At 38.8% G+C, this 13,791-nt stretch overlaps 1 protein-coding gene across 16 annotated transcripts in view; it reads left to right on the top strand.

Annotated features, from left to right (window-relative positions):
- Positions 1–13,791, top strand: part of ATP2B2 (ATPase plasma membrane Ca2+ transporting 2) — a 441,468-nt gene that overhangs the window by 323,358 nt on the left and 104,319 nt on the right. The gene's annotated exons all lie outside the window — the stretch shown is intronic.

Raw genomic sequence — 13,791 nt, 5'->3', positions numbered from 1 at the left:
AGTAAATCCTGCCGTAGAGTACAATCAGTTCTGCCAAATGTAAACATACGGGGTTTATTGTTTTGATCTTTATTACTGTTGATCATTTGTATTGCCTTAACACCAGAAATGGGCACTAGCAAACCTGTGCATGGCTCCAAATTTAATTTAAACAAGAAATACTTGTGTGCCCCTTTTGCTTACATGACCTTGGGAGATAAGCAGTTTTTTTCAAAAAAGTTAAAGAAAGTAAAACCACTAATTATTGAGGCACTTTACCAAATTTAATTAAACTTCATTAAAAGTAACCTGAGATAAATAACCACATGAAAATCTTGAGCCATCCTCTGAGAAATTCAGTTTATTTACTTCCTAGTGAGATGCAATGAGTATAATTAAATATAAACTAAATGTTTTAATGCCACATTTATCAATTTTTACCTTGTTTTTACTCTTACAGTCCACATCCGAAATTTCATCATACATTTTCCGTAGCATTTTAATTCACTAGGGCCACTCACATGGTTCATGAAGCACATTATTTTTTTAAGTCCTTTGCCAGACTTACAGGGCCAACTCAAGATCCTAGGACACAAAGATTGCCACAGGAAAGGGTTGCATATGTCTCCCTGTCTCTAAAAATCTCTCCCCCTGGGTTTTATTAATATACACTCAATATATTTGATTAATGAGTGCAAGAATCAGAAATGTCAGAAATGAGTCACCTGAACAAAGTCAATTCTCTGTTCTTGGTGGCAATTTTAGATCTTAATCTTTCCTTTAAAAGCATTTTACATGTGATAACATAGATTGCATTAAACATACATAAATGTAGGCAGCATAAAAATCTAGTTTGTAAGGCCATCATTAAAGTTATTTTACAAATCTCCTAAAATCACAACGGAATATAGCAACAAACAGGTATGAGTCTTTTGCCAGCCTTCCCGATTATGAGGCCAACATTAAGATGAAAAACTGATTCCACAACCTATTTCTGTGCACTTTGTATTTTAAAAATGTCACCAAGTAATATTTTTGATATATTGAAAATCCATTATCTCTTTAAGTCCTTTCCATAATGCAAAATGTATTGTAGAAATTTGAGGCCTTTTTAAAAAATGAGCTAAATTTCATTCATTTTAGTACTTCTCAGTGATTTTAATCTTAACTTGCACCCTGCTTCATCAACTATGTCAGTAAAAAGGAAACCAGCTCAGCATCCCTGCACAATTGCAATACAAATATTTTCAGAATTTTGTTGCAGATGCTGAAACAGCAGTAATTAGTAAACATCTTCAAATCTCTTGCATATCTCCAAAGGTCCAGGGAACAGCTGACCTGTCTTGTAATTCTGTCTGTGCCCACTGATCACCCGTGGGCACAGTGGGGGAATCCAGCTGCCCTTCTTTATGGGTACTATTTGCAGGCTGTAAGCATTGCTTTTGATTTTGCAGGACTGTCAACCATTTGTACAGTGCAACGTAATCTTCAGATTATGAAACCCTCTTCAGAGAGTTTCAATTCTTAATTAGAAGCCCTTAATTAGAACAGATTTGGAATTCCACACACCTCTCCGTTTGTCTCAGAGTGCTTTCAAATGATTTTGTTTTGACCTTAAAAACCTAAAGTGTGTATATTATTCCATAAGTCCATATAGAGTGTGTTACATAATGTTCTTCAGGCACTGAGAAATACTAAATCAATGGAAAAACCGGTCATATATAAGGGGGTGTGAGGGCAATGCAGCCTTAAAAGCTGGTATGTCCTAGTAGGAATCCCTTATCATCTTTGCTGCTAAATAAATAACACTGATCCAGCTGGTACTGCACTAGAGAGGCTTTTATTGTGCTGTCCAAGGAGGAGAATTTGCCAGAGAAGCTGAGGCAATAGAAGTGTGGCTATTAGAAAATGACATATTTATATGACATAGATTAATCTCAAAGTGTAGATTAATTTCAGAGTTATCAGAACACAACTTTTGAGGAGTGTTGTTGCAGACACTCAAATACTTACATCATTCTTCATAAAAATTAAACGATGACATTCCCAAAGGACTTCGTAAACCAGTCTAAACCGTCTGTCGGTACAAAGGAGGAAGCAGCTGGCATCCTGGAAAACAGGAGAAACAGATGCATTTGCCCTCTTAAAACCAACTTGTTCTGCCAGAACCCCAGCACTTAACCTCCTTCCTCCCAAAGACAGGATGAGGTGAAACAGCATATGGCTTCTAGTGACATTACCCCAATCTGTTTTCTTAAATAGATTAGTTCCTTTAAGAATTTGCTTAAGAAAGTATCTTGCTTTTTAACTCCTGCCCTAAATCGTACTTCATTGTCACAGGTCTAAGTATCCAGGAGCAGAGAACAGAACCGGTTGGAGTGTCCAGCTGTTACGTGTGTTCAAACTCTCATGCATGGAAATTATCTTACTGTCTTCCAATACTTGCATAAGGCTGTTTTTGTGAGGAGAAAATTGTGCACATTTGAGTTGTCATTACCTGGATACAGTACTTCATTTCTGAAACAATTTTCTTCTTATGTTGTTTTCTAGATTCAAAAGATGGGAAAAATTGAGTTTTAGGGCTCCAAACTAGATGAATTGGCCAGGTGGAATGGGATCATGGAGAGCATGATGCGAGGACGGTTTGGTGGCTTGTTTACAGATCCAGATGGAGCCTGGCTGCTGGTGTTCAGCTGTAGCTGACAAACCTGCCGGGACATAAACTGAGCCTGCAGAGCCTCCCTGGAGTTCCGTACCCCTGTGCTCCAGATGTCCCAGTAAGGGGAGAGCACAAAGCTGACAGTGGCACAGCAGCCTCCTTCCGTGCCTCTCTGCTGGGTTGTGCAAGAGTAACAAACCTGGCTACACTGGAGTATTTATGCAGATCCATGTGGGCTGCTGGTGTGGATTTTGGGAGGTGACATCATCTTGTCTTGCCTGGCTCTGTGGGTTTATACAGAGGTGCTGAGCAGCCTGCAGCCAGGGACCGCTGGGGAGGTGGTGCCCAGGACCACCTAAGCATCATCCCCTACGCCCAGCGAGAGGCAGGGGGACTGTCACTGAAACAGAGAGAACAAGCCTTGCTGGCCTTGTTTTCATCCTATGCAGAGCAGCAAAGTTGTATTTACTTTAAGCTCCCCGGCACCCCCTGTATTAGGAGCGCAGTGCTGGATATATGAATTAGAGAGTGCTGCCGTCCCTGCTCCTCCCTGTCCCGGTTTATCTGCAGCCTGATCTCCGCATCTGAAAGCAAACAAGAAGAGGCAGGATATGAGAAAACCTACTTGAGCGGATCTTGGAGGCCGGTTAGTCTGTCCCCATGCTCAAAAGCACTATCAACAATACTTAAGCCACTCTTGACAGAAATTTATCATAATTATTTCTAAAAGGCCCTAAAAGGAAATGGAAATTCTGCATCTTTCCTAGATAATTTGTCTAAGTGTCCATGCGGTGAGACAGTTATTCGTGGTCTATAACCTAAATGTCTTTTGAAAGAATTTAAACACATTGTGGCCTTGTTATATTTTTACACGGATGTGAAGAGCAATTTGTCATATCTCCAGTCATATTTTGTCTACTTGAAGACAACTTGATTACAAATACCAAGGTATAGCTCTTTATGGGAACTTACTCCTGGTTTTCAACAGGAATTTGAAATTTGAAAACCATGTCAATAATACAAAGGAATACAAGTGTCGCACTGAATTTGACAAAGGGCCCCAAAATATTATCTTAAAATTATTTACTTAGTGTTTAAAAAAAAAATTAGAACTCCTCCAATGAAAACCCAGAAACTTTGAAAACATCTTTGCTGTTCAAAAGTTAGCACTAACAGCTTATAAAATAAAACAATATGAAACACAGGAATACTGGGAGTTTTCTTATTCAACTGTGAAAGAAAAAATCACTTCTAATTTAGCAGCTTTAAAATATCAAATATTCTTCAAATTGCAAAATCTGTTTAATATGTGATGTTTTTTAAATCAAATTATGTTTGGATCAGGTTATAGGGCTGTTTTGCAGAAGGAGGGTGCTGTTTCCAACTAGCCTGCGTGAGTTCAAACAAACTGAAAACCCGGAGCCTGCCTGTGCTTACGGTTCGTGTCTGTCGGTGGGTTTGGATTAGAAATCGTTATCTGCACAAAAATGTTTAAGCACAGATGACTGTGTATACCTTTTGAACACCAGAACTGTGATGACTGGGCAGATGTATAGCACTTTGCTGCTTTTTTTCTGGGGCAGAGGCAGGGGAAACCAGTAACAATAAAACAGGCCGATAAAATATCTAAACCTCAACAGAAAGTATGTACACACCCATGTGTGATCTGGTATTGAGCTGGGACCTGGGGAAAAGAATCTTAAAATCTCTCTAATCTACGCAGATGCACTTGAGGGGTTTTTTAAGGCTTAAACAGACAGAGAATAGAACAAGGCCATAGCCGGCTGAACCCCACCTTCAGGAACAAAGCAGAGACAAGTGGGTGTTTGGGATTCCAATTTATGTCATAAGGAGTTCAGCCTTTTCCCTCTGGGATATACTGCTCACCTTGTTTCAGATAGGTATGCATAAACTTTTAGAATCTTAAAAACTAGATGAGTTGAAACCAAAATTAATATGTAAAATATATTGAATGTATGTTCTAAAAGGAGGTTGTTCTAATTACATGCAGCTTTAGCTTGCTTTGAGTGTATCTACAATGAACATTTTTGTTTGGATCCAGAGTATACTTCACAAATGACGTCTCCTGTTTGTCCCCAGTTAATAAGCCGTGGTTCACATTGCAGTGTGCTTTCGGGGAGTGCACAAACTGGATGTGCCTTCAGATGGGATTTCATCCCATCCTTTGGGATGAAACTAAACTGAAAAATATGGCCCAGAGACAAGTTTCCTTAGTACGTAGATTTGCACTGTAAAACATCCTTTATAGGGCCACACTGTTCCCTGCCATTGACAGACCTTTTTAATGCCTTCTGGTGCAAGACATTACGATATAATGTTTAAGCTTTTACTGACATGATTTTTCACCTGTTAATGCTTTATAGCACAAAGTAATGCATGTGAGAAATCTGATGAAAGGGATAAACTCTGGAGTTTATGAGCTGCTTTTGTGGCTGAGGTCCATACATCTTCCATATCTTTTTCCACCTTTTTCTCTTGTTCTCATGAATATGACTGATGAGTGAGGGAGTAAGCATCAAAAGAGGATGAGGTGTTTCAAGAACTGGCTCTAGGGCACATCGCTGTAGCGTAAGCTCAGAAGAGCACTGGTTTAATTTTCTGGTTTTGCAGTTGCTAGCTGTGTTAGGTTGCTTAAGCTACTCAGTTGTGTCAGTGGCTTTCAAGCCACTCTGGACCTCTGGGAATCCACGAATTACCTTGAGGGGGCCTGTTAAAATCAATAGTTCTGGTGACCTCTCTCTGCGGGGCTTGTAGGTTGGAAAAAGTTGACAATTACTCTTCAAATGATCTAGATATATGAAGCAATCATAAATTCAGTCAGCAATCATAACTTCATGCTGTGTTCCAGTTTGACTTTTTTAGAAACCCCAATGAAATGTCAGTCCAGATTTCCAGGAAAAGTCAAGTTTTTTCAATATGTCTTGCAAATTTTTGGTAGCATTTCTGTTAAATACAGTCTTTCTCTAAAATAATCTTGGTTAGAACATCTTGTTTTAAAGCAAAAAAAAAAAGGAGAAAAAAAAAAGAGAATATTTTTGGAAGCAAGTACATTTTATTTACATTAGAGCACAATCAAAGACTGATGGAACAGTACAAGCATCCATTAGCCAGGCAGATGCCACCCTAAAAACCTTCTTCAATGATTTCCTCTTCTGATCATTCTGTTTTAGACAGAAAGAGAATGAGTGTTTTTTATAAGGTGTTAGTAGATGAAGCATAAGTAAGAAAGGCAGCTCTCAACCTGGTTATGTATTTATTAAAAATTTGTTGTTCAATATTAAATGTTTTTCTTAGGTCTATTTAAAGTCAAGTGCCTTGATGATAGCCAGTTTGCTGTTAAGCATTTATTTATTTTCATGGACTTGTGTGTTTGCTGGTGCTTTCAGTGATCTGCGTTGGGAGTGGCAGCTGAGGAAATGCTTGACTCCTCCTCTCCATCCAGCTGTATTTAGGAAGTACTGGAAATCATCAGGGATTGCTAAATGAGAAATGAGAGCAATCTTCCTGTTTTTAGAAACTAACTGCAGCTTTAGCTTTCCGATATTTAGCTTTCTGTTTGTACAGAGTGCCTGGATAGTTGGAGCTCCAAATGTACAGTATTTTCTCGAAATTATATATATTTTTTTCTTCAGCGCTGTGTTCAGGACCTAAATGGACCATTTGTGTTTAATAAGGCTCTTCTAAGACAACTTTACCCCGGTAGCTGCAGTGTTCCCTATGCAGATTTTTTAATAGCAAGGTTAGAATTCTAAGTCGAACTTAATTAAACTTATCCAAGTGAATAAATGTCAATGTATGGACAGCCACTTCACTATTAATATCAAGCTAACAGAAATTCTAATGTCTTCCTAACATTTTTATTTGTAATTTTTTTTTGTTTGCATTGGTACAATAGCCTGTTCGAAGCGTGGTCTGACAGTATGTGATGATGAAAAAAGACATTCCTTTCCCTCCTTATTTTACTCTGAGTCAGCCAGTGCCACTTACCTTAGTGTTCCAGTTAAGTGATTCAAACCTCATGCAGTTCTCTGTGTTCAGAGTCTCCTACATTGTTCATTCAATTTAGTACATATGTCTTTCAAACGGAGTTTGTCTTCTACATTCAGTTTTGTCGAAGTTCTAACATTTAAATATCATCCAAAGGGAATCTCTTATTTGTGCTGGAAGTTGGTTTGCCCTGTTGTTGATGCAGTCTAAACGGAAACACTTTTCTGAAATAGTCAAATCAGCTGAGTTATCCTCAGAAACCTTAGCTGTGGAGGCGTCAAGGCTGGCCGCTAAACCAGATTTCACAGCAAAGCACCGATACCTATTTCTATTCTGCACGGGAACTGAAACAAGATCTTTCAGCTTTTTTCCATGAAAAACCCTGTGAAAAGAGCCTAAACTGAATGACTAAGCAGGAGCGTTTAAGATTAAGAAAATGTACGCCTGGTCAGCGTTCTTGGAACAGTGACTTTAATTTGGAGAATTTTGTAACTCCGTTTTTATACATACTGGATGAATACAAAGAAACCTTCGAGCTTAACCAGAACTTTCATTGTGGACATAGATATTTGTACTGAAATGAAAAGTTACAGCAGAAAAAATTGTTTTTGACAAATGGAAGTATTTTTCACATTTGAGTTAAATGTTTTCAATATCTCTATAGAGACAGTTAAATAAAAATAAGTATATGTTCTTTATGGAATAGTTACAGGTTGTGTAACAGATATACAAGCTGTTGTAAGCTGTATCTTTACTAGAGAGGGTCATTTTTACAATTATCCCAGCACGACCTTCCTAGCATAGACAAAGCTCCTGCTTTATGGAATAAATTAGCCTGTATTGGGAACCTTTGTTTTTGACTGACGGTCTCTACTTCTCTCAATTAACTCCTAAATAATTAATTACTTACAGAATTTAAGAGAAGACTGATTATTTCATTTCATTATTTTGTCTTTTTTGACTTTTTTTTTACTATCTCATATATTTAGTGATGCCGTTGAAGCTGTTCATGATTGTTTATTATGATGGGGTAAGTATTTTTTATGATGGGTGAAAACACTTGTCTTGCAAATTCTTACCGGGTTGCACAGCAAATATATTTACTGGAAAGGTATTTAAGTGAATGTAATTGTTCTAAGTGTCTTAATGCAAATATATTGCATTTGTCATTTTGTAATAGACTGTCTTGTTTTTTACTGTATTAAAAAATGTTTACAAATGGCCAATTTTGAGATTATTCAAAGTTGCATTAAAATTTTCTTTAGCAGATACTGTCTTTTCTGAAGCTTCCCTGTTACAGACTTCTTGATTCTTACCTTCCTGCTTTTCTGGCTGGGTATACAGTCTATTTATCTTTCTTTCTGACTCTCTTTCTCATCCTCCTGTTTCCTTTGAACCCATCACCTTTTGAATGAAATGGAACGAGTGAGGTTCTGCTCATCCAACAGTGGTTTGGTTGGGTTTTAGTTGTTTTTTTTGTCTGGTTGGTTTGGTTTGGTTTTTTTGTCAATTGCTATTTTTATTGCAATGTGGAAATCAGCAAATACAGATCTGGAAATACCATACGTTTGGTGTCTCTGAAAGAAGCAACAAGAAAGAAAATATAGGTTTATACACAGATTCTCTGAGTCAGCAAGGAAAGCCCGATTTAGGTATCACTCTTTGCCCAAGAAAGATCATTCCAAAGGAAGTATGGAAATGATACTCCGTGTGTCATGGACTCAGAAAAAAAACCAGATGTATCACTTCTACAATACAGATGAGATGAAGTGGAACATCAGTTTTCGGGAGTAAGGCATTTGTCCAAAGAATGGTTTCACTCTGATTTTGCTTGACAGTATCAAAACTGTCAGTTCTATATTGCTGACCAGCAAGAAGTGTGCTCAGGGAGCAAGTCCATCGCTAGATGTCAGTGATGCGGATGAATGATGTAAGTTTAAGACTTGAGCTGGCTTCAGTAACAACACATTAAGAACTTGTAAAGTGCAAAATGTGCACGTTGTGTCATATGGGACCTGCAAATTAAATAATTGTTTCATAATGTAAAGTGACCTACATCTGGTTTCTACAAATCTGTGTTGGACTGCAAAAAAATAAGCCCCATAGATATCTTCCCTTCATTAGAGATGTGTAAATCATTGACAAAACTGGGCTGCTTTTAGATATTGCTCATTAGATAGATTTCCAGGTTGCCAAGCACGACTTAACTGTCAACTGGGGACATGAGGTAATGAGATTGAGAACTTTAGGGTGAAATTTAAAATCTTTGCACATATTTTCCAGGAAGAGATTCTCCAGAAGTGCTAATTCCGTAGGTAAAAATCAGCTAGGGCATGACCTTGGAAGCATTGTTGAGTAACTGCACTTGAATTCTTATTCATAAACACAGAGAACAACTGTCAAGGTCTGATTCTTACAGTTGAAAACTGTTTTACTTTTTGAATAGGTGGCTATATTTACCAGAAATTCTTAGCTCTGAGCAATATGCAGTAAAACCATAGCAATCGGATGGCAAGGTTTGCCCTTGCAGTCCCTAAGACCAGGACTTGTGATTAAAATTTCCATGTTGGGCTTTCTCTGCTTTCTCTAAGTGGCAACGTAAGGAAAAAAAATAATAGAAACATTATAGAAATAGTTGTATGGTCCGGTTCCCTTCCGTTGCCTTTGCTTTGGTGGAGCCCACCCTTCTGACTGATCTTCACAACATGCATTTCCTTGGAGGTGCCAGTCGGAAGAATCTTGCTTGACATATTGCATCTCTTGAAGTTGAGTGAGTATTTTAATTAACATTTCTCTGCTCACAAATGTTTGTGATCAGGCTGAGGAATGTGTGAATATATATGCTTTCAGGGCTTACAGATTTGTTTCCTTGCATCAATATGTCAAAACTGTGTAAATATTTAATATTGAACTCTAAAGCTGACAGTTATATAACTAATCTACAGGGACAGTGTCCTTTTTTTTTTCCCCCTTTCTTCCCCCCCTGCTGGAGTTCTTATATAACTAACTGATGTATCACAAAGCAAGGAATTCTAATATTGTTTTGAAATAAGTATCTAAAAATCGCTGTTAGTGAATATCCAAGCACCCTAAACCTGAAGTGTGTGTAGTATAAATGTCTCATGTGAGTAAATCTCTTCTGGTCACAGAAACAAACGTGTTTCTGGAGAACGCAGTATGACTTACTACAAGTGACTAGAAAATGTTTTTCACAGTTGAGTGAGTCCTTGGAGAGTATGAGAGAAAGACAGAAAGCTTCATTTTTGAAGTTCTAGTAATTTCTGCACCGTTGCTGTTAGCTGTGGCTCTGCAGTGACGCTACGAGCTTTGCCAGCCAGTGGCCTTACTGGAAGTGATTCAACATGGGATGGTGCGTCGTCACACAGAGGGTTTTGGGAAGGAATATCGGTACTTCAGTAACTGGCAATTGATCTTTGGACTCATTTTGTAGCAAATGATATGACACAATAAGGAATTTGTAAAAATAAATATTACAGCTTTAAAAAATCTTGTTAAGGAGGAGAGTTTATGATATTTATTGAGTAGTTTTTTGTTGTTTTTCCTTTTCCTACCCAACTGAATACATTTAATAAAATAAGCAGCATCACTGATCATGTTAGTAACAAGAGGCCAGCTCTATTATTGAAAAAGCTGTAACTTAGAGCTGCTCAATTTGCATTAATAACATCAGTGCTGGAGTTACAGCTAAGGAAAAATGTCTTTACAAAAAGCGGTTAAATAGAAAGTTTTCATGGGAACTGTTGTCTTTCTGATGACAAAACCACTTTGACTGACTAAAAAAATTACCTCTGGGGGCGTTATGAGATTTTCCTGGGGAATTTAAATGCCACAAGGTATTCTCAGCTTAAAAATAGGAATGTGTAGGTTGAAATGAGTAGCTGAAAGGTATGTGCTGTAGGTTGGGACTTAGTTAGGAATACAGATGTTCACAGATTTTTTTTTTTTAAATACCCTTTTTCTGATTTTAAAATTACCATGCTGCAGCTTAAGACTGTATGGCTTGTAATTATAATCATTATCCTATTCAAAGCACTTTTAAGAATCTCCTCGATACTGTTTGAAATCTTAAACAGATATGCTTTTTAGCTGCACAGTGCTTGGATGCTTCTCTCTGTATTTGCCCAGATTTGGTTGATATTCTGAGAAACATATACTGAAATGGTGTTACGACCTTAAAAGCATTCCAGTTTCCAACAGAACATGAGCCTGGTAATCTGTTAGGTGATGCTGTCTGGCTATTTGTGACCTTTTTCTTTTCTTTTCTTTCCTTTCCCCATTTCTGGGTTTCACCAAATTTACATGATTAATAACGTCAACCAAATTATTTTATCCTGCCAGATACAGTGAAGTTTCTTTCTTACTGTCTTCCTGAAGTGCTTTAACCTGCTCTTGTATGTCTTCCTCTCCTCTCTCACCTTCCCCTTTTAGCACAAGTGTGTTCAAGTCCTTTCTATCATATAATGCCCTTCCCTTTTAATATCCCATGCCTTGCTTTCTCATTTTTCTCTTTCTGAAGCCTTATATAGAATTTAAATACTGCTAATGCAGAGTAGGCTTCTCAGGCTAATTTTGAAATTGCTGGCAATTCAGTAAGTGCATCAAAAGGTCCAGCACAGGCTGAGCGCCTGCGTTTTTGCTCAGCTTTCCAGGTTCTGGCAGGTTTTGTAGCCCATAGCTCTTGCGCCCAGGTTGCTCACAGTCTCTAATGAGACGCAAACCCAGGTTTCTGTGACTTCAGATGGACTCTTTACCTTTGGATTCTGTCTTCCCTTCCTCTGCCTTCTCTAGAAAACTTTTTCAGCAGTCTTTGCTGGCCTATTTCTGGTCAAACTTTAAGCTTTTAAAATCGTGTTCTCCTTCCACAAGTTTTTGGTAATATACTTTTGAGATATTTTATGGAGGACACAATCAGATTAGTCCCCTTTTGTATCTCTGAATGCTCTTTGAGGCCACACTGTCAGGTCCTCCCACTCCTCTCTTGGGGGTTCGGCTCACCTGTATGTTCCTACACACTGTTTTGGAATAAGCCAATCCATTTAATGGCTGCATCTCTTTTTTTTTTTTCTATGCCAAAGGAGTTACAGCCCTTTACATTATTGACTTATAGTCAAATCTTTATAATCTCAGTTTCAAACTTAGTATGCATTTTCTGTCTCATAAGGATGAGACTTTGGGGAATGACACACACACATGGCGTATGTTCGTAGTTATGGTAGAAAATAGCTTCATGTTAGAATCTTGTTTACTTTTTGAAATTGAATTTTCTGACAGATAGAACCTATGTTAAATATAATTTCAAATTAGTACTTCACAATTCACTGTCTTGGAATAAAACCCTACCACAAAACATATATGTGTATTAGAAAATCTTTTGTGATGCTTTCAGTCTGTGCCTTTCAATAAAGTCGCGGGCATATTTTTTGGTAACATCAGGAACCAAGTACTATCTTGTGAAAGCGTGACAGCAATCTTAGACCTTAACATATTTTTTCAAAGTTTATATGAGTCTTCTTAATAAGCATTAGATGCTTTAAACTATATTTTGCTGCTTGGGCATATTATTATTTATTTTGTGTGTCTTGTTTATATTTCTTATTTTCCCCTTATCTGTAAAGTCAATATTGTGTCACTCTGTGTACTACAGTAAGGAGGACAGAAGTGTACAGTTAAGTATGTGGTTTTTTTCTCCTATGAATACATACAGTTTGTTCCTGTAAATTTGTGTTGGGTTTGTGTAGTGGGGAGGGGGCTACAGTGGCAGCTGCTGTAGGAAACTGCTGGAAGTTGTTTCCCCTTTGTCCGGTGGAGTCGGCCGGGCCCAGGGCGGACCTGCTGCTGGCCAAGGCCGAGCCGATTGGTAGCAGAATGTTCCCTGATAACCCCTCTGCCATAACTCTGCCATAATGTATTTAAGAAGGGGAAAACAGGAAAAAAAATGAAGAGAAGGTGTGAAGGAGCTGAGCAGGGGCAGAGAGGGGGAGGCGCGAGCCTTGTGGGCCTTGCACCCCTCACCCTCTGGCCTCCCGCCGGGCGGCGACTGGGCCCAACTCGGCCCGGCCCGGCTGAGAGAAGTGGAGAGGAGATGGGATGTGAAGAGACCCTGAGAGGTGTCTGCCTGCCCGTTGTGAAGGATTTCTGTGAGAGGAACGGCTGCAGACGCCAAGGGCAGTGCAGAAGGAGGGGGAGCAGTAATGCGGCTCCTGGCCAGAATTCCCCTGCAGCCCGTGGTGCAGCCCATGGCGAGGCCGGCTGTGCCCCCGCAGCCCGGGGAGCCCACGGAGGAGCAGAGATCCCCCCGCAGCCCGGGGAGCCCACGGAGGAGCAGAGATCCCCCCGCAGCCCGGGGAGCCCACGGAGGAGCAGAGATCCCCCCGCAGCCCGGGGAGCCCACGGAGGAGCAGAGATCCCCCTCGGGCAGGCGGATGCCTTATATGTTCTATGTGATATAATGTCAGAAGAAAAAGAAAAAAAACGTGAGTTTCCTTAAGTATATAAGAAAGAATTCTACAAACATACCAATGGAGATACAGGTTTCCATTTTTTTTCTATTACAAATAATTGCTTCTAAAATAATTTTGAAGCAAGAACACAACATCGTTCAAGAAAATGTTTCCTGACAGATAGGTCTTGAAGGGCAGGTTGCATTTTTAAATCCTGCTTGTCTGTAAATCTCTGTTTAAAAAAAATCTGTTCTGAAATCTTACTATTGTAAGAACTAGATAGTTATTTACTCCCTAGAAGTTTCTATAGTTTATTCCTTTAATGAGAATGATATGCACATTTTATATTAATTTATCTAGCACTTTTGTCCTATTTCATTTCTGTGGAACTGTAAAAAGCAGAAACAAAATTCTGGGAAAGTCAATTAAAAAAGCTCAAGTAATCATTTAAGGAGCATGGTTTTAGTTATATTAGACTGGATCCACAAAAAGTGCAATTTCATTTCTGAAGTGTTGTTTTAAGTATCTACCTGGAAATCTTAGATGTTCAAGAGCCTTGCTCAGCTGCTGCTTGAAACTGGAGACATCTAGTCCTTTATGTTCAAACTCCTTACACAGATGAAATTCTGCTTCCCCCCAACCTGAAACATACTGACAAAGAGGTACTGCTTTTTTTCTGATAGT

This window comes from Chlamydotis macqueenii, chromosome 10 (genome assembly GCF_036417535.1).
Source record: "Chlamydotis macqueenii isolate bChlMac1 chromosome 10, bChlMac1.mat, whole genome shotgun sequence".
Taxonomy (NCBI): Eukaryota; Metazoa; Chordata; class Aves; order Otidiformes; family Otididae; genus Chlamydotis; species Chlamydotis macqueenii.
The sequence above is the reverse complement of the archived record's forward strand: the minus strand, read 5'-3'. Positions and strand labels throughout refer to the sequence as shown.